Raw genomic sequence first — 20,057 nt, forward strand, 5'->3', positions numbered from 1 at the left:
GGCAGGTACGAGCCGTAGGAAGGGAAGCCGAGCGGTCGGGAGGGGCACCTTCGTCCCCGGAGGACGACAGCATCGGGGTGGTCTTTCGTCCGCTCCGAAGCTCCAGGAAGGAACGTAAAGCGTCGGAGATGGGAAAAGGTCCGCACCTCCACCAGTTATGTCGGGGATTAAGAGGGAGCAACTCAGCGGGACAACCGAGAGGTTTATTCTGACCAGCAAGAAGAAGCAGGCACGCGCGATCATTCAGATGCGAGCACGATCAGGGCATCGTCTTCATTTTCTTCACCACAATACATAGAATGTCGCGGATGTTGTTAAGCTTTATAAATGCTTCATTTCTACAGGTCAGACCTCCAGCTCTTACGCAATGAACTGGCATGATGTGCCAGTTCATCGCGTTCCAGGAACAGCAAGCCGAACAACAGCAGGAGTTGCTGCGAGTCATCGCTGGAGCTATGACATGACAGCCACGGCTCAAGCCTCACTTGTGCGACCCCTTGGCACTTGGCAACTTGGCACTTGTGCGAGCCCTCAAGAAAGGCTCAGTTTTGCTAGTACGCCTACCGGGAGAACTACTGAGTGACAGACAGGGAAAAAGACAGAAAGACAAAAAGACAGGGTTGTCGGCAGTCCGACAACCCAAAGGGACGGCAGTTGCGCGTGATTGGGTATCACTACCACACGTTCTCTCCGGCCGAGACGAACTAAACAACCACTGAAAAGGAAGCGCTGACAGTTGTGCTGGCACTGAAGTATTTCCGCCCCTAGTCGGAGGGCCGTACCTTTGAACTGTTCACCGATTTCCAGGCGCTATCACATCTCCTGAAGCCATCAGAACCGAAACGGCGGATAGCGCGCAGTGTCAACGAAATTCAGTACCTTGATTTCGAGGCACCTTACCGCAGCGCCTCCGAAACCATGGATCCTGACGTCCTTTCACGCCTAGCTATACAGTATGAAACTGAAGCGGCTCAAGTGAACAGCGTCCAGCTTTGGGAGGGCTCTGAGCAACTAGAGTTCATAGCGTGGAAACGGAAGTCCCACGTACCCGACACACTAGTACCAAGGATACTCGACATATACCACGACAGCCCCGAGTCCGGAGAACACGATGGGTTTTGGCGCACCTACCGCAAGATCAAGGAACGTTTCGCGTGTAGGAATATGAAGACAGACATACGCGAATAACATAGCCTCATGTCACCCTTGCCAGCTGCATAAGGCCAAGTTCCGCCAGCAGACCAACAGCATGGTATTTCCACCTCATTCGGACGTGCCTCATGAAATGATACACCTCGACTTCGCTGAAATCAAAAAAAGAAAGGAGAATGCGTCCCACACACAAAGGCTCTTTTACTTGCGATAGGACAAGCCACTAGGATGGCTGCGGCCCGCGCTGGGACGGAGGACGCCTAGTCAGTAATTAGTTTACTCGAGCGCAAGGCATTCAGAAATACAGGACAACGAACCTGCGTTCCGTAGCAGAAAGTTGGGACTTTTGGCAGCACAAAGGGGCATAGTGGTGCGCCACACCGTACAGTCCGGAAGGAAGTGGGCTGGCTGAACGAGCGATACGAGACATTATGTTATATGTGACCGTCTGCACTTCTCACCGACGAGGTTGGAAGTGTGCCTTGAAAGCAGCCATGCACCACCATAACAGGTCACGCACCGCAGCATTAGGTTGTAGTCCCCACTACGCGGTCTACGGAACTGTGCCGACGCTCCAGGCCGACTAGGTATTGGGAATTGCGGACAAGATTCAACTGGGCGAACGTCCACTGAGAACTGAAAAGAGGATAGAATACAGGCGACGCATGAAGACAAACTTTGACAGACGTCACAACAACGTGCTGCCGAAGCTGATAGTTGACGGCATGATACTTGTTCGGTATGGTTCGGTATGGTTAGTTCCAACGAATTTTTGCTTGTCTGAGGACAACAGAGTGATCTGTGCATATTACTATAGTCGACCTTCGGCATAACCGCACCCTCACCGAAAGCAAAAAAAAAAAAAAAAAGACAGGGGCTGGGGTAGAAGTCCACTCTCTGTTTCTGTGTCAGACCCCAGCGAGCGCTGCCCAATAGGGGCGCGAAAAAAAAAAGCGCGCCCTGTGGGACCGAAATAAGCAAACATTTTATTGCAGATCCTGAAATATTGAAAAACAACTTGAAGATGTCCTTTTTGGGTAGAAAGTGCGGCGAAAATGATTTCTTCCCTTCCGTGTTCACGGCACTGTTACGGGATAATGGCTAAAGGTAAAGCAAAGTGTTTAACATGAAACGTAAAAAGGGATTTTGTTCCGTCTACTTTTGACCATATAAATTTAATAGCCCACGGTGGAACGTGCACCATCCAGTCTGTCAGCAAAAAAACTTCGTTCAGATGGGACACCTCGTTCAAGAGATACAAGGTCGGAAAGTTGGTCAAAGTTGGTCGCAAAGTTTGAGGCGCGAAATCGCGCCGGTTGCTTCGAAGCGCCGTGGACGGAGAAGAAAACATCGCAGGAGACCAGCGGTCAGGCACCTTTTGCATCTCTTTGCAAATGTGACCTACGGGCATCATTCGATTATAAATGAAACTACCCTTGGGTTTCACAGGGAAGCATGCCCTTATCAGGAAGAATGACTGACGTAGATTGCATTGGACTGGTATTTTTTCATGCAGGTTCAGTCGTTGGAGTTTGCCAGGACCGTCCAGCTTCCCTTCCATCTGCGAATATTGCTCTCTTTCAGCTGTACGGGATTCAGAACATTTTACAAAAGCCTCTTGGCTCACTTGAGTCATCAAGATATCGATAAAATTCGGCAGTGTAGAGTAAGCCAGTTGGCGAAGTATGGAGAGGAAAATTTCTCGATTTCTGACATTCATGTTCGGGTCACAAGGGTCTCGTGATCCATCTCGGGTGCCAACGTAGCAATTCGCGAGCGCTGGGCCGTGTTGCCATAAAATAACCACCCGAATTCGCCATTTGTCGCCTTGTAATCAGTCGAAGAAGGGGCACTATGAAGCGAGCGACCGTCTGCCCGTCTCCGTTTATTTCTTCCTTCTGCTGTTTCGTTTTCAGCTCAGGCATCGCTCAAAACTGAGTGCTATGTTGAGTCATATCCCAGGGAAACCATGTACGACACCGCGTGCCTCCCTCCATTAATCATTCTCCGAAGCGCTCTTAAGTGGAACATATTTATTTATTGTGTGCTACTCATCATATGAGCGTGAATGTGCGTAGCAGAGCTCTCGCTAGCTTTCACGTAACCTGCGCCCGTCGTGGTTTTGCAGGATCTAATTTCCATGTGCTCCAATATTGGATGGGAGCGTTCGCCATCCTTGTCGCTTTTGACATTTTGATTATCTCATCTCCTCAGCAGAGTTGTAGGAATTACCCAACACACATGTCAACATTACTCTTCAAGGGTTTGTACATCGTCTCATGTTTCAGAAATGCCACCAAAGTAAACTGATGGGCATGGAAAGCAACTGCATAACCAATTATGTCGTACATGTAACCCTTAGTTTGCGTCGCGAGGATATTGTAGACATGTTCGACACCAACGTGGCATACAAGATGAAGGTACGTCACACTATTTAATCAATCAATTCTCTATCGGTCAGATTAAATTACAATAAGTTCTTATGTTCGCTCTCCTTCTGCCTGGACATTGATTCCTGCAGAGTGATGTTTGTCAAAGATACACGGCATTGAGAATGAAACCCGTGCAACTGAGATGTCTTTGTTTGTAGCTTAGTCATGACCGACAAAATGTGAGCACGAGCACTAAAGAATCATTGGCCGCTCTGTGAGCGTACAATTATAAGGAGAAATAACCTGGTTGTTTTGAACAAGAATGCCATAATTTTTTAGTCTTAATCACCTGACGGAATACGTGAATTCGGTTCCGTTCTGTTTCAGTTCCGGAGCTCAGATAGAACGATTCAAGCGGGTCTGTTCTGGTGCATAACGGTTCAGCGCACTGCAAAGCACAGCAGAAGTTGTGCCAACCAGTGATAGAGTGTGCTTGAAATAGCCAGTAGTAGTGGCAGATGAGCACATTTCCCTTAACCGCCTGACCCGAAGTGATGCACAGAACTCGTGGAAAACGTGATGAAAACTGGTCATTCGTTCGACTTCGACAACGCGAAGACCTTGACCCATGAACAAACATAGGGGGGGGGGGGGGTCAGGAGATTCCAAGGATTTTGGCATATCTATGGCCATCAGAACGCTTGTAACACCCACAAATGACCTTTTCCCGATTGCTACAAATGCTTAAAAGGGTTTCCACATTAGTGTGTTCATTTCTCGTGTGTATCCCAGCTGATGATGACGCCCGTATAGGCGTCGAAACGTCTTTGTATTTTTGTTTATTTTGTTACGTAAGCCAATGTACCATATTTGCTGTGAACACGTCTCCTGGCTTTTTCCTGTTTTCAACATATCTGAGTATTTTTTTTTTGCTTGCCTTTACCATATGCTAAAAATGCGAACCTCGAATTGTACTTGACTTGCCACCCTATTAAATACCCAAGTACACTACTGGATCTCCAAACTCTCCTAAATCTCCAAAAATCTAAAAAAAAAAAACACGGAAAATGATTTTTCTGCCATCGAGAACCATTTTTGGAAGACAAAACTTGCTGGTTATCTACACTGCAACCGGCAGTACCCACAACAACACACTGTCATCCCAGGGATATCCTAAGACCATCACGCATGGACTGGGGTGACATCCCCAGGACGGTGAATCTGATCCGCAAATCATCCTCAACATGTCATTTAGGCACTTTATAGAGTCCTCATGGTATCCTCAGATCATCCACAGATCCTACGTGAGAACAACTTGAGAACAGTGCTAGAGCATTTCTAGGATGCACCATTTTTTATATTCATATCCCTTTTTCGGTATGCACACCTATAAAATAGCCCCCAACTCGTCAGAGAACCCATATGAATGTTTTATTGTTGCCCAGAAAACAGTCGCATAATGATTCCATACATACTGGTTACCTGCCGCAATAAAGTAGCCTGGCTGTTCGTTTCTAGTACATTCCATAACGGACAATAAGCGCACCAGTTTAAAAAGAAAGCAGAGAGACATATAAAAGACACAGAAACAAGTCTGAGAAACCCACTCCAAAAGGTAATAAAATTATCTTCCGAAGGAAAAACAGATACTATATATTGCTTATTACACGACCCTTCGTAAATTCGAGAGTCATGCTGGTCTGCGACACAAACCAAAGGGTGAGCTGTCCATGTTTACTTCGATTACGCAAAGAAAAAATACTAAAAGCGAGGAATTGATTGAAGTATTAGCTCTGTATCACGGAAAAGGCTATGTTTCTTACTTCTTTTGGTTTGAGACATTCCGGTAGGACTTTTGAAAGTCAAAAGCAGTGCCACAGAATCGCGCGTTCCCGTCCTTTCCACAAGAAATGCTCCATGTATCATACACAGTCATCCTTTTCGGAGCCAGATAATTTTATGCTGGACCACCCTTTATTTCAGAAAAACGTCAATCGTGTCCAACGATCGGCCCCAAAAAACAAAACAAATCTGTTTAGGGAGTCTGAACAGGTACACTAAACCAAGGAATATTTCTCGTCCTGCTGTCTACCCACAGGGATGGGCACAGGACATACCTGAACGACTCTTCACGGACAGTCCGCGAGTGTCATCATCAGGACTTTCTGGGGATACACCTTGAAGGACGAGGACACGATGACACTGTGGGGACATCCTGAGGACCGCGTGCGTTCTTGGGGACGAGTAGCGAAGCACAGTTGTCTGTCTTTTAGTACCATGTCAGTCTTTTACTCACCTTTGTCAATGTTTCCCTGCTGCTTGTCTTGCGTTATAGATTGGCAACAACTTTCACGCATTGTTCCTGTAGTGTACTGGGAGACAGCAGTTGGATGTTGTATTGTTTTAGTTCCGGTTCAGTTTGAAGACGACAAAAAATATAGTGGTTCACAGTTCGACACCCTGCTTTTAATAATGAGCTATACATATTTATGACTTGCGTTGTGGAAGACATGCAACTGTGAATTCAAAGTCAGGCAAAAGAGGTGTGGACGCTAGGAATCGAATTTGTTTCTTCTAATCAGTAGTCGTCCTGTGTTGTCGATGCGCCATTAAAACTCTAATCATCACCATGATCTCTAGTCACCTCTGCACATGAGTCACCCAATAGGTGAAGGGAAACGCGTGCAGTGTAGCGGTTAGCATATATGACCTCAGGTCAGAAGATCCAGGTTCGATTCCTAGCGTTAGCACCTCTTTTCCTTGAGTTCTTTGAAATAGTTAATTTCTGGGCGTCTGAGGCTTACTCGTCTGTGTCGCTCCTAATTGTGACCTGCATTCATACCCTTAATGTGGATTGCCTTGTAGTACCGTACAGTCTATACTCGTATTAGACGGGCTACCTTCATCGATGATCAAAACCAACAGTGCTTGAAAGTAGCGCCACCAAGCGTGTGGTGTGTTGCCCACTAACCTAAAAATGATATAGGGTGTGTGTAATCCAATGAACTTTGAGAAATGTATACGCGACACCGCTAGGTGGCGCTACGCTCACGGTTGAATTCAATGATAATCCAGGAACACCTGTCTAAAAGGGGCAATTAAACCCTTCATAACAAATCTTGGATGGTTTTCACTTCGCAATCCACTCTCTCTCATCCTGTCTCTCACTTTTCTCTTTTTCTATTCTTCAGATGTGCAACGCTCAGAAGTTATACGGCTTTCAAGGAGGCTATGTGCTCTTTGCCTTCGAGCAAATACACACAGGAAACAAGTGCGGGGATACCAACTTCACTCATGGTTACGCGGACGCGCACTACATCAAGACCTACATGAAAACCTCACTCACGGGTTGCTAGAAGCCATATGTCGATGCGCTCAACTGCATTCTTTCAAATCGAGATAGCACCTGTATCTAACTGTATTCTTGTAATCACAGCGCCATTATGTTTGCATTTTGGATTGTTTTATTTTTTCTCAAACACAATCGCAATATATGTCTTTTTAGAATAGATAGCGGTAGAACCTTTTTACTGTGTCATGAAGGGATGTCATTTCACATGCATGCACATACACACTTCTCTCTGGATTTTCTTCTTCCTTACCATTGACTTGAGATATACTGCGCTTTTTGTTATTTTTGGGCATCATGACCAAAGTAAGCTACTAGTATTATTATCATTTCTCATTACAGCGTACACGTGGCATTCGAGCAACTTATTACAACTTGTTTTTATTTGTCTACATTATGTAGCGTATGGGGGAGTGTTCCCCCGTCCAGAACGCAGCGTTCTCTTCATCGACCTCTTCTTCCTCTAGTCGTCCGACCTAGCCCGCTGCATGCGCCCCAGCCTGCAGTCTGTTCCTGTGGGAACGGTAAGGGATCATGTTCCCAATAGCAGCTGATAAAAAGGTTCCCAGTTCCTTGTGTTTCAAGGCTCCAAGGAATCCTTCCTTGTCTCATGGGCGTGGTGGAGCGAGAGCCGGGTATGCCTTGCCAGACATGAACAGCAACCTGGTCTCGGGTATTCGGTATTTGGGGGATGAAGCGGTTGTCGAAATTGCGCTTCATGTTTTGTCTGTACTTTTCTCGTTTCAACGGAATCTTAAGGCATCCCCTCTGGTCAAGCGAACCGACTATCCCTAACTGTTCGTAAGGCGGAAACGTTGGGACCTTTTGGAAGGCAGCAAAGTGGGTAGACCACGCCGTCAACTGCTAGAGCATGAACTGTAGGCCTGGTAGTCTAGTGAGGCCGGTGCCCGTTTCTGATGTTTGCGTCGGATCCTTCGTGCCCTTGGACACTGATGGGACGGCCGGGAGCAACCGACGTGGACGGAACGAGCTTCCTCTTAACGATGCTAACACTAGCACCGCTTTTGGGTACCTTGCTGGGTCCCCTCACATGCTGTGTCAATACTTGAGGTTTCCCCTTCCCCGTCCTCCGAATGTCTCAGTGTATAGGACTTTCCCACGATCTTGGATATTCCAGGCAGTCCTCGGCTTCTTCTCTTCGTCTCTTCTTCTCCGAGCATCTTTGACTTTCCAACCGACATTGTCTTTTCCTGTGCTCAACGGACGTGAATCATTGCACTGCCGGTTGCGACTGCTGGGGACAGGAAAACCCAGGGGGGGGGGGGGGATCCTGTCGTTACATAATTCTTTGAAGCAAACCAGGAGGTCATTGACATATTGCGGTGCTTTGATCTGCTGCAGGGTGTAGAGAGACTGTGAATAACTCAAGAAGCACCCCAGTGTTAGACCGACAGCGGCCCGGTGCTGTCCTGCCGGACATCGGCCCAACATACGCTTTGCTCAATGCGCTCTTTTGGCTCCAGAGATCTAGCCAGAACTCGTGTTGCCTTTGCTGGACCATGAGTAAGTCAACGATGAAAGATGAAAGTCACTGAAAAGGTTAGCCAGCTGTAGGGATCGAACCCACATCATCTGGATTACAGGTCCAGGGCTCTACCAATTGAGCTAAGCTAACACGCCCCTCCAGCGACTTTCAGGGTGCGATGTGGGTTCGATCCCTACAGCTGGCTAACCTTTTCAGTGACTTTCATCTTTCATCGTTGATTTCATGTGTAGGTGCTCATGAGTAAGTGTTTAGCCTGTCGCTGCTGGCCTATGTTTAGCCTGGCCTGGCCTGGTAAGTGTTTAGCCTGTCGCGCCTGTCGCTGCTGGATAGTCGAACCGGAACTGGGAGGGGTCGAACTAAGTTTTGGAACTGGGAAAGATGGCAGCGAACCGGGTCGCTTTTCTGCTGTCTTCAGATTCAGCTTCATAAGACGCTCTGATCAAACCTCTCCGTAGACGACTTCGTATTGTCCAGAATGAACCGGGGGTACTGCAGAGGAACGGCTTTGTTCCCGTCAACTCGGTAGGTGCCAAGTAGCAAACTCTACCCAAACCATTCTATCACTCGTGATCCTAGCCGACTGCGCCAAATATAATATGCGTTCATTCGTCTACACTATTTTAGCGTATGGGGGACTGTCCCCTGTCCAGAACGTAGCTTTCTCTTCCTCCTCTCCTCCTACTTCCTCTAGGCGTCTGACTTAGTTCGCTACAATAGGTAAGTCGACTTACCCGGTTATTGCATACACAGGCTCAGTTGGTGAATTGGGTGCACATTTGGCAAATATTTAGTATCTTCTCCGCTTGAACGTTTGTTGTGTTAAGATATCTACTTTCTCTACCGAAGAAAGGCCATCGCCTATCAATGCCAATCAGCCAGCACATAATGAAGTTCCTTCTAGTCATAATCCGCTCCCAACCAATTAAGCTGATTATGAATATCCTGTTTCACGACAGAGTTTTTATTTGTGTATTGGGAGAGCTTCAAGTGTGCCCCGTGTAAGGCCCTATGTAGAAGAGATGTAAACTGGGGTTTAAGCAGAAAGGAAGAAGTTGCGTCTGCACTGGAGCTATCAATTCAATCAAGCTTTAAATATCGTCTGCACCTGCACTGTAGAAATACCAACATCCCAATTGGTAAGAGGTGGTCGCAGGTGTAGAGTATGCGGGAGAATGTTTATTAACGATTTTGACTCTGTTGAGAGGAGTACAGCTTTCTTTTCCCAGAATGCCTTGCTTATATTACTTGCAGCCATGACTCTCCAGTTTTCCTTTAATCATTTTATTTCGGTCCTGCGCACCATACCCACATTAGTTAAGGCTGCAATGCTAGCCACATCAATCGCGTGTGGATGAACCAAATCAACTGATGACCTACCTTGAAAGCGGAAAAAATGGAGGCTCTGTCCCACTGCACAGCGTACTGATACCTGATACCGTACACAAGTAGCTGATATGACGAAGAATACGAACACTTGAAAACACGATTTTGCACATTGGACTGCATTTGCACTGAATGCATGAAACCGGAACGCAACACAGCGTCAACTCCTGTTTCTATTAGGGTTACTCGCAGGCAATTTCTCATGCATAGTTACCGGCGATGTAGACCCATTGTGGGCGCGCGTGTGAGCTTTGGACATGCTCATCGTCACGGACAAGAAAAGATAATACAGTGTGGAATGATGAGGGAAGGTGGTGGATGCGTAGCTTCAACGATACCATACCCATGACGAGAGGACCCTGGCAAAACCACTTGACAATCGAACGACACAGGCGTAAGCAAACGAATGACTTTGTGATCAAAGTGAAAAACCGGGCATGTTGGTGATTGATCTTGCATGGCGAACTAACACTGGGAACGGGACAGAGAGAAGAGATGACAGGAGAGGCGCTAGACTTAAAAAAAAAAGAATTTATTAGCAACATAGTACTGTCTTTAAATATCACACTCAGATGGCTAATACGCCATCCACACACTCGTCAAGTGATAGATGCATGTGTCACACACTGTTGCTCGTTTTTGCTTATTTGGAACGCCTCTATTATTTCTCTGGTTGGCTGATCACAAAACGACCTTTTATCCTCGTCTCCGGGAATCTTGGAGAACAGCCCCACGAGCAACAGTGTGTGGGTAATGCTTCTATCACTTTGATAAGGAAGTAAAACTAAAAATGTGGGAGAAGGAAAGGATGACCAGTGTGTGGATGACGTATTATCCATCTTAGTGTGATATTTAAAGACATTACTATGTTGCTAATGAATTATTCTGTTGGAAATCTGGCCCCTGCCCTGTCGTTTCTTCTCTCTGTCCTTTTCCAAGTGCTGGTTTGTCATGCAAGAATGAGTTTGTAGATGGCGCCAGGATAGCGTGAGGCTCGAATGTCGCGGCCGGCGGCGCAAGAGCGCCGTGGTGAGGTGAACGTTGGGCAGGAGTGATGGTTGATGAAGCTCTGAGGCGCGTGTGTGCCGGTTGGTCGGGCTTTGTAGGATAGAGTCAGTAGGTCGGTATGCACCAGTCCGCTTGCCGAGCTCAGGACGCCATTCGGGAACGAGAGGAGGATGTCGAATGCAATACCTGTATGAGAGTCGTGACAGTGAGTCTGAACAGGTGAGGTTGAGGATAACTGGAGAGCATCAGGCTCGATCGGTTGCCGTATCACAGAGGTACCATAGCGCTGCCGGTCCTAGACTCGCGGGAAGGTTGCCCAACCTGGGATGATAAAAGGGCAGAGTCACGTTCGGGTCACCAAGTGTAGAGGCCGATGGTGTTCCCCTAGACCAGTCCTGACCGGCGATGATAGTATGCCAGGGAGAGGAGATGACGGTGGCCTACCTCCATGGCCCCGCCGGTGGGACACAGAAGCGGGTGCTCGGGGCGCGTGTCCATCATCGTCATTGTCCACCGGGCGCCACAAGCTGTAGCAAAACACCAGTGACCAAAATATTCGTTCGAGGGGGCAACATTTTTTTTTATTGCGAGGCTGATTTCTGCTTCTCGGTTGCTGATTATCATTAACCGTACCTCGGGGCGCACACCGGATGTTGACCACCGACGGGACGGACACAAACACACCGAGGATGGGTTTCGCAGCCACCTATCATTCCCTTGCACTGAAATGATATTTAAAAACATTGTGTTGATATGTTTGCATACTACATGCCAGCAGAAAGCAACCCGTTGCATTCTCCTTACCAACACTAATCTAAAAAAAAAAGAAGACTAAGAAGAGGCGCGCCTTAACCGCATAACCCACATTGTGAGGACAGCTGGGCCGAAGTATTTGAGGGCCGGACGAGCGCCTTTTTATGAAAAATAGGTCAGCAAAATTGTCACAACGATGTGTCGGTCATCCGTTATCAACAGATTAGGAAATTCAACGGCATCGTTCTGTATGACGGTTACTTCTGTGGCTCTCATGCGGCCAAGTTCTGCTTGTAGTGTGCAGCAATGCGAGACGAAATTGCTTACTGTCAGACCCAAGAGAGAATCCGATATATCCATGACAAAGTGAGATTTCGTTAGCACCGCTCGAGCGGAGAAATGAAACGCAGAACACGATGTACACGGGGCATAGCAAAACTTCCTTGGGGCTGAGCGAAAAGAAAGGCGCGTCACAACAGCGAATGAATATTTCTTTTATACTGCGGGAAAAGGGTGACGCAAGACAGGACATGAAATACACAGGACACTTTCGTTGAGACTGACGAGGAGACATAAACAAGACAGAAGACGGAGTACAGAGGCGAAAAGAACATTTTCTTGAGGCCGAGGGAAGAGAGAGACGGAATACAGAACACCGTGTATATAGGACAAGTAACGTTTCCTTGAAGGTGAGCAAAAAATGGACACGGAATACCGGACACCATGTACAAAGGAGACAATAGCATTTCCTTTGGATTGCCGTTTGCTGTGATCATTGGCATCAATGGCTATTGAGCCATAGCCCGATATAGAAAGGGAGTCTGGCCCTTAATATGTCCTGCGTATGCCTGAATCTCCACCCACCTTTTACAGCTCTCTGACCAAAGACGTATAGAAATACGGGGTACATTATTTTAGGTAACAAGTGGGCTGGATATGACTAAAATGGCTACTCGTTGCAGTTTGCAAAACTAGATGATTTCTGTGCGAATTTGGTGAACGCCAATTAGACGACGCAAGACATGTTGGAGAATTGTTGTCTTCCATCCGCTGTTCTTCAACTGCTTTTGTTGTTTAACATACCCTGTCGTCGGTATTATATTAAAAAATACGTAAACGATATGATTATTTTGAATAAAAACGGGAATAATGCCTATATCCGTAAGATTCAATAACAAATTCAAAAGCTTACAGCATACTCCCATGTTTCTAATAATATCGTTGTAATTGCGCTGTTCACTAGACCTAACAACGACTCCAAAACGCGTTGTTTTTCGGTTAGATTTCTGCAAGGAAGAAACTTTGAGAGGAAGTACGTCGGCAGGGTAAACTGGGAGTGGTCTGCGTAAACTCTCCTCACGAAATTCGCGCATCACAGTGTTTGTTTTCGTCGCCATTTTGGGTGGCAGTCAGGTGTCATTGTAGTCCCGTGGTAAAACCAAACCAATCGGCGGCGCGCGACTCTGAATGACAGGTCGAGCCTTTTTGGGAGCCTCCTCCATGTGGCTAGAATCTCTTTCAATACACCGCTCTGTATTGTAAACGCGCTTAGCGCTTGCAAGCCTGAAGCGCGTCAACTCCTGAAAGGACATTAGATTACGTACTCCCAGACAGTTTAGGACACTACACGTTTGGCGGGGCTACCCACAAGTTGGATGGCCATAGGTTTGATTGACTATTGAAGACTGCCCGTTTGGCAGGGGTATGAGGTATGCACGTTATGCATGGTGCCTTGGTTAGTCATTGCATTATGTTTACACGAGCTATAAATAGAATTTTTTATTCCGTGTTATCGCCGCGAAGCAACTGTGGCTATGAGCGGAATAGAATGTCAAACCGAATGTCAAACATGTAGAAACTGCATACTTCTGAAAGCCTGTAACTTGGATGGTCCAGACACGTAATAGCTCGGCTCTGTGTTGAGCGATTTTTAAGCAATCGAATTTCAAAGATTGCTGCGCCAAACAAAGCATGTTGACACCAAAGACACATCAAAGCTGAGGCGACTCGCGCGCCCTCTATTGAAAATGCGAGGAAGCTGGCGAGATCGTGGTCGTTCTCGCACATTTGACATGGCACTGCACGCTTTACCGTCACAGGTGCACGATCTGCGTATCCCAGAACGCAATAACGTACGTCATTAATAAATAAATCGGCTAGATAGATAGATAGGCGAATGTTTGCAAACAACAGGAATGCCGCGAGCGATCGACAAAGATACACGGTTTGTGAGAAAGGCCAACAGGCGGCGCGGACCGCATTGGTATTCAGCTCGGATATTTAGCTCGCAAGGTTACAACCGTTAACTTAACGGTTAACGGTTAAGATTAACGGTTTAAACTGAACGTCTCAAGAGTTGCCGTTGTTTGTCCAAGCAGGTTTTGTGGTAATTAGTAACGTGTCGTAAATGCCTTAGGAAGTACTTTATGATCACGTGATATCTGTCCGCCAATCCCGCGTTGACTCCAGCCTGACTCCAGCTGACTCCAGCCTCGTCGGACGTCAAACTTCGCTACCTTTCAGTTTGTAGAAGTGTTTAAATTTAATTTGTGCGAAAAGTATCAAGGACTCAGATGTGATGACTTGTGTGTGTGTGATCACACAGCCAAGTTCTACATATGACTGTGCTATTTTCGTAGGTGAGTCACGCACCCAGGTGGGCATCCTTACGAAAAGCCCATGTCCATCAAATAGCTGAACCTCAATAATTACCTAATTAATGAAATATTTTCGGACAAATACAAGAAGCAAAATTGGAGCCAGTCATCATTTGAATATGCACTGATTATAATCTTGGAACGAGCACATACTTTGAAATATATATTGTGAAATTTTGAAACACGTGACTCTGACCGCCAGTACGAGGCCGACTACGGCAAATAGCGCCATCACCAGCGCCGTCAGCGGTTAGTGCTGTCAGTTCAGTTGCACGTGGCCTCTCGACGTGGAATGGACGTCGCTCTTTTTTGCGATAGACAAGTGCATGTTTTTTTTTTCAGCTCATATGTATGACAAACGTACCTATTTCTGTCTTGAACTACGTGCTCTTCTCTTATGGTTATGCATGACTACTCATACTCTATGCCCCACTATGGGATAGTATGAACCACCTGCATGATTTATGATGTGCTAAGACTATTACCTTGTTTATAGCTAAAAATTGACTCTTTATCGCTACTATCACTCTATTCACTACGATGGGATAGTCTGGGAGTACCTTGGTGATTGATAACCCGCCATAACTATTTCGTTGTTTATTGCTTCTATGACTCAGGCTCCACTAAGACCTATAATGAATTAGTATAATATCCCTGTCACAGGGAAAATTTAGTGTCATGTTCGCGTAGTGCACTTGTCCCAAGCAAATGTTACTTTCACTACATGCTTGCCACACGGCTTAAGTGTCATTAAACCGTGATTCAAATGAGGATAGATGATAATGAACGCCGAAAAGACTTTTAGGCGTTGGCCACAATTCGGCCATAAGAATAGTTTTCGTCGATGTAGATACACTTTGGACAAATCTTCTAGTGTTAACAAAATTGGCCTCTAATATGTGCCATATGACCGCGGACTGATGGCCACCCCGCGAATTTTTCGCGGGCTCTCAACGATAGTAATTACATTTAAAACGAAGTAAGGTTCGGACGACGTAAGACGTAACGAAGTTCCGTATTATCCCGCAGCAGTGCACAGAAGAGTCGTCATCAAAAGTCAATTAAAGGCAGGCCGGCATAGTGCGTTTTTCTTGCGTAAAAGCTATGTTTTTTTTTTTTTTTTTCTCGCCCAGCGCGAAATTTTGTGCGCGTGATTCAGTGCATCAGAGCAAGTTTGATATTTCACGCAGCAGTCAGTTCACGGGTGTCCATAGCAACCAATCACTACGCAGAAAATAATTTCTCGTTCCGGTTCAGCATCCTACTTCATTTCTAGCAATGACTGCTCTTACGAAAAAGCTGCAGAAGGACAGCTCCAAGTACGACAACTTTCGCTCGTGAGGGGCCATTTTACCAAATGCAAATCAATTACAAAGGAACGCACACAAACACAACGATTTCATGGTGGGAAAGAGGAGAATGTTGCCAACACTTCGTAAAGCACATACGCCAAACCCGCTGTGCACGCAACAGCGGGATTTGCGCCCCATACGGCTTGGCAGGCGTATTTTTTCACGGTGTCTGGCCATGCAGAGGTGTACGGAGCGCGATATTTACAGAAAAACTCACCATGGCGGGCTGGCCTTTAGAGCTGCAAACACGACGACACGTCATAACACATCATATATCATGCAGATGGTCCCATACCATACAATTGTAGGGGTCGAGTAGTTGTGGTCGTAAACAGCCAATTTGTGGCTGTGAGCAAGGGAATGGCCAGATCGGGTCGTAAATCATACAGGTAGTCCAACAGAATAGCATTGTAGCGCATAGAAAAAAAGTCAATTTATAACTGTAAAAAGGGAATTGCCAATACAGGTAATAAATCATGCAGGTAGTCCTCTACTATCTCATAGTGGTGCATTGAGGAGGCATGGTCACGGCAAGCCAATTTAAGCTGTAAAAAGGTAATAGTCGAAACAGGTCATAAATCATGCATGCAGTTCCGTGTACTATCACATTGTAGGAAAATAGTAATGAAAATATAAACCGAGAATTTATGACGGAATATGGACGGAGTTCCACGGAATATGAATTAAAATTGGCAGCAAGCGGATTAAATTTAAAAGAATAAGTATTACATCCCACGACATAAGGATTAAAAGTCGCGGCACGATTCACGGTATAGGATTCAATCCCGCGATATAAGGATTGAATACGACGGACAAACCTGTAGACGTCGTTCTGTGGGTTTGCGGCTTTTTGCGATTCCGCTCTTGTTCTACTTGAGTAGAGCAGAAGCACATAGTCCAACATGGTTGCAGCTTGCCTTCATGCTATACATGAGTGGAAACAAGATTGCCATATCTCGCTAGTCGCGTTACTCTTCGAGACTACACATATCCCAGAGCATGAGGGATCGCACACAATTCTTCGTCCGCTAGATGGATCGCGCCGGCAATTCCGAGCAGACTTACCGAACAGTATTGATATATAAAACTCCCCGAATGACTTTCTCCGCTACCCTAAAAGGGGTTCTAACACGATTCGTATACATTCGAACGAATCCAATGCGGTGATCTGCCTCGTAAATATAAGAAGCGAACCTCAGCCTACACAGGATCTCGCGTTCGAAAGTTGCAGATAACCGAAAATTTGGTCCGTCGACAGAGACGCCTACGCATAATTCCCTAGTCTGTGCGAATGCATGGTGTACCGGTTCCCGTGCTCTCATTGTATCCAACGTTGGAATAGCCACATTTTTGCAAATGTCATTACAAAAGCATCGTGTGTGGGTATCAAGTATGGCTTTGTGTATTCACGATCTTAACTAAGAATCCGCAGTGTACAGGGTGTTACCCTATAAAAGTCTACCCGCGCCGGCATGCCGTGCTCGCCAATTACTCAATGCAGGCGGTACAATGTGTTGCCTACGTATAAAACTCATAAGGACATTCCATCATGGTAAATATCGAAGTGATTGAGCACCGTAACGCAAAGTTGTAGCGCAAAATGTGAGGTTCCCGTAGTCAAAACAGCCAAGATGGCGCCTCTCAGTTAGCAGACGACATCCCTTTTGGGTGTCGTCTGCTGAGTATGCGTCGGCATTTTTCGTTCCTCACGTTGCTTAGTTCTGAGCAAAATACGACAGTTACACGAAAGCGAAATGAAAACTGCAGTTCCATCCGGCTGGCAGGATATGCGACACGTTGTCGTGTGGGGAGCAGCATGTCAAGTGCTCTTCTCAACGCCGCCATCTTGTTTGTTTTGACTATGGGAATTGCACGTTTTGAGTTATAACTTCGTGCTGCGGCACTCATTCACTTTGAAATTTACCAAGATTAATTGTCCTTATGAGCTTTATATAAAGATCGCACAATGTGCCACCTGCATTGAGTAATTGGCGAATACGGCATGGCGGCACGGGTAGACTTTTACAGGGTAACACCCTGTACTACTGGCGTGCGATCACATAAAGTGTATGAACGCTTTCAGCGTCTACACTCTGTGACAATGTATTTACGTAGTGTTGCCGCTTGTGGCATACTTTCCTGGTGTCGCTCCTATAATCAGAAGATTATATCCGAACACCGCAACCTTATTGGTTGCCTGTGGCTATGAGTCATATGATCTACTAACAAAGCCATAGCATTCCGCGGAATTGGACTGCCGGCCTTGCAAGAAGAGAGGAATGGAGTTCTGTGACCGAGCCTTCCCAAGTCTGCCGGCGAGCTGCGGTGCCCCTTGCCTCGGCTCTACCTGACTGGAGGAAAAGATGCGATATTAGGGGATATGTTTTCAAAGACATTGCAAAAATGTAACCTGTTTGCTTCCCAAAAACGATAAGTGTTGCCTAGCTATCCGCACTAGAAGTCAAGCTCAATATTGGTTGCGATGAAGATCGTACACATGTGACATGTTCATGAGTTTATCAAAGGCGAGTTGGGTCGCCACATTGTATGCAGCATTAAATGCATGATGTTCATTCCTCTGTTTTTAATTACATTCTCTTCGGTGCAATCTTCTTAGATTGGGTCGTGGCTGTTCTTGTTGGAATGAGCAGGAGTCCGTTCTGCCAACGCCACGTAGGTAACGGATCAGGGATGTGGATCGAAATCATTCGTCATCTGTCAACTTGTCCATCAGAACCTCATGTAGACTTCTATGCAAACCATTTTGCTGCGCTATCACACTTAAAAAAATACCGGATGAAAGTAGCCCGGAACCAGCGGCGTGACATCTGCATGCGTCAATCGCTAGCGTACCGTGTCTTCCTTCTCAATGCACGCGATTATAACAGTTTTTGCTGCCCTGGTCTCCATAACGATTCACAAGTCGGCTCTGCCATAGTGATCTTTCTCGTCACGCTCTCCATCCCCCCGCGTGCTCTCTGCGTCCCCTTTTTACTGGCGGGCTTACAGCCAATGGGGAAAGATTCTTGAAAAGTGCGCGAAGCAGATGCCTTGCACGTGCGCTGCATGTGACTGGTGCTAGTCAGCCTTTCGCGGGCGCGCGTTTATTTGTTGGGAGCAGACAAAAACATATCCTTGCCACCTCACTGGTCCGTTCCAGAAACCCCTCCCCAGAGGCGTCGCGTGGCGAGTTTGCGCCCGGGGCCGAGTAAACGTGAAGCCCCCCCCCCCTTCCCCCTCTCTGACTGCCCTCAGAGGCTCTCTAAACCAAGTAAAGAAAACGCTGATTCGCAGTGCCCGTATCGTAAATTCAAATTATCTTCATTCCCACTTTATAGTGAACAAACAACCGGCAAGGCTCTGCTGTTCGGCGCCCTCTCTGGCAAGGGCGCCCGGGGCGACTGCCCCTCTCGTCCCCTCCCCCCCCATCGCTACGGCTCTGTTCCTCCCCCTTTCTCGATTACTTATCGCCCTACTCGACTATTTACGCATCCAAAGCTCAGGTGTCGTCGCTTCAACAACTTGCAGCAGTCAAAACAGTGGACGAAATGTGCGGTTTAAGACAGGTCGTTTCCATGACCACGGTGGTCAAGCTGATCATTGAGACTCCTAACAACGAGGTGGCTAGCGACAGTATCTTGGTTCACCGAGATCTGTTTGGTTGCGCACATTTATTAGTTATTAGAATGTAATCAACGAATGATATTCGTGATCCTGCAATACGTTATTTCCCTTTTATTTTGCGTTAGCACCGCCAGGCAACTGTGGCTACGGGAGGCTTGTTGAGGTATGCAGGTGGAAAGAGGCGGAAGGTGCATAGGCGGAGGAATGGTAGATATGGCGGCTTCTGTCCGTCCTCGACTCACTTCACGGGGAAGTGTGCCAACCTCTGTCACGAGAGTCTGCCGGAAAACCCAAAGAGAATCTGAGACAGCATAGCTGCGCTGATGATTCGGAGCCGACACATCCCTGTCTACAGCGCTAGCGTGGGGCTACCACCGATGTTGAGTAAGTAATGTTGAGAAATAATGTTGTCAACTTACCCGACGACGACAGCCGGTACCAATGCGATGATAACGAAAGCCCACGGCGCCATCTCCGACACTTTCGTCAGTGATTCCACGTCCTATGCAAGGCTCCCTACTGGGAGTTTATGCTGAACTCCGTGCATATGTTGCAAGCAATCTACACTGATTGAAACGTGAAGCTCTCAAAAGCGTCCGTCGTGTACCTGTCACGCAACTTTGTACGAAGACATATCACACATCATTTCTGGGTTGCAAAGGCCTTTCAAAAACTACCGGCACGATTGCATCTCCGCGTCTTTGGATAAACGACATAAAAATGTATACGATGTGTATGTTATTAAATCTAACGACGTCTGGGTATGTGCTATTAGCGACTAGAGGCCGCGTAATAGAAACATAAATCAGAAACTGTCGCAACAGTCCCGGGTGGTCCGTCTACGACGCTCGCGTCAAGTCTAACCAATAGAATCACAAATCAACTTACTTTTTTTTCCGT

At 46.7% G+C, this 20,057-nt stretch overlaps 1 long non-coding RNA gene and 1 other non-coding gene across 2 annotated transcripts; both read right to left on the bottom strand.

Moving 5' to 3' along the window:
• Window positions 1-8,436: 8,436 nt before the first annotated feature.
• On the bottom strand, window positions 8,437-8,509 carry Trnat-ugu (transfer RNA threonine (anticodon UGU)). The gene has a single exon. It is a non-coding gene; the product is annotated as a tRNA-Thr (tRNA).
• A 2,843-nt stretch (window positions 8,510-11,352) lies between these two features.
• LOC135377006 (uncharacterized) lies at window positions 11,353-19,760 on the bottom strand. Its single transcript, XR_010417973.1, has 3 exons — window positions 19,577-19,760; window positions 17,761-17,884; window positions 11,353-11,493 (listed from the first exon to the last, which is right to left on the bottom strand). It is a non-coding gene; the product is annotated as an uncharacterized LOC135377006 (long non-coding RNA).
• Window positions 19,761-20,057: the final 297 nt, after the last annotated feature.

This window comes from Ornithodoros turicata, chromosome 1 (assembly GCF_037126465.1).
Source record: "Ornithodoros turicata isolate Travis chromosome 1, ASM3712646v1, whole genome shotgun sequence".
NCBI lineage: Eukaryota > Metazoa > Arthropoda > Arachnida > Ixodida > Argasidae > Ornithodoros > Ornithodoros turicata.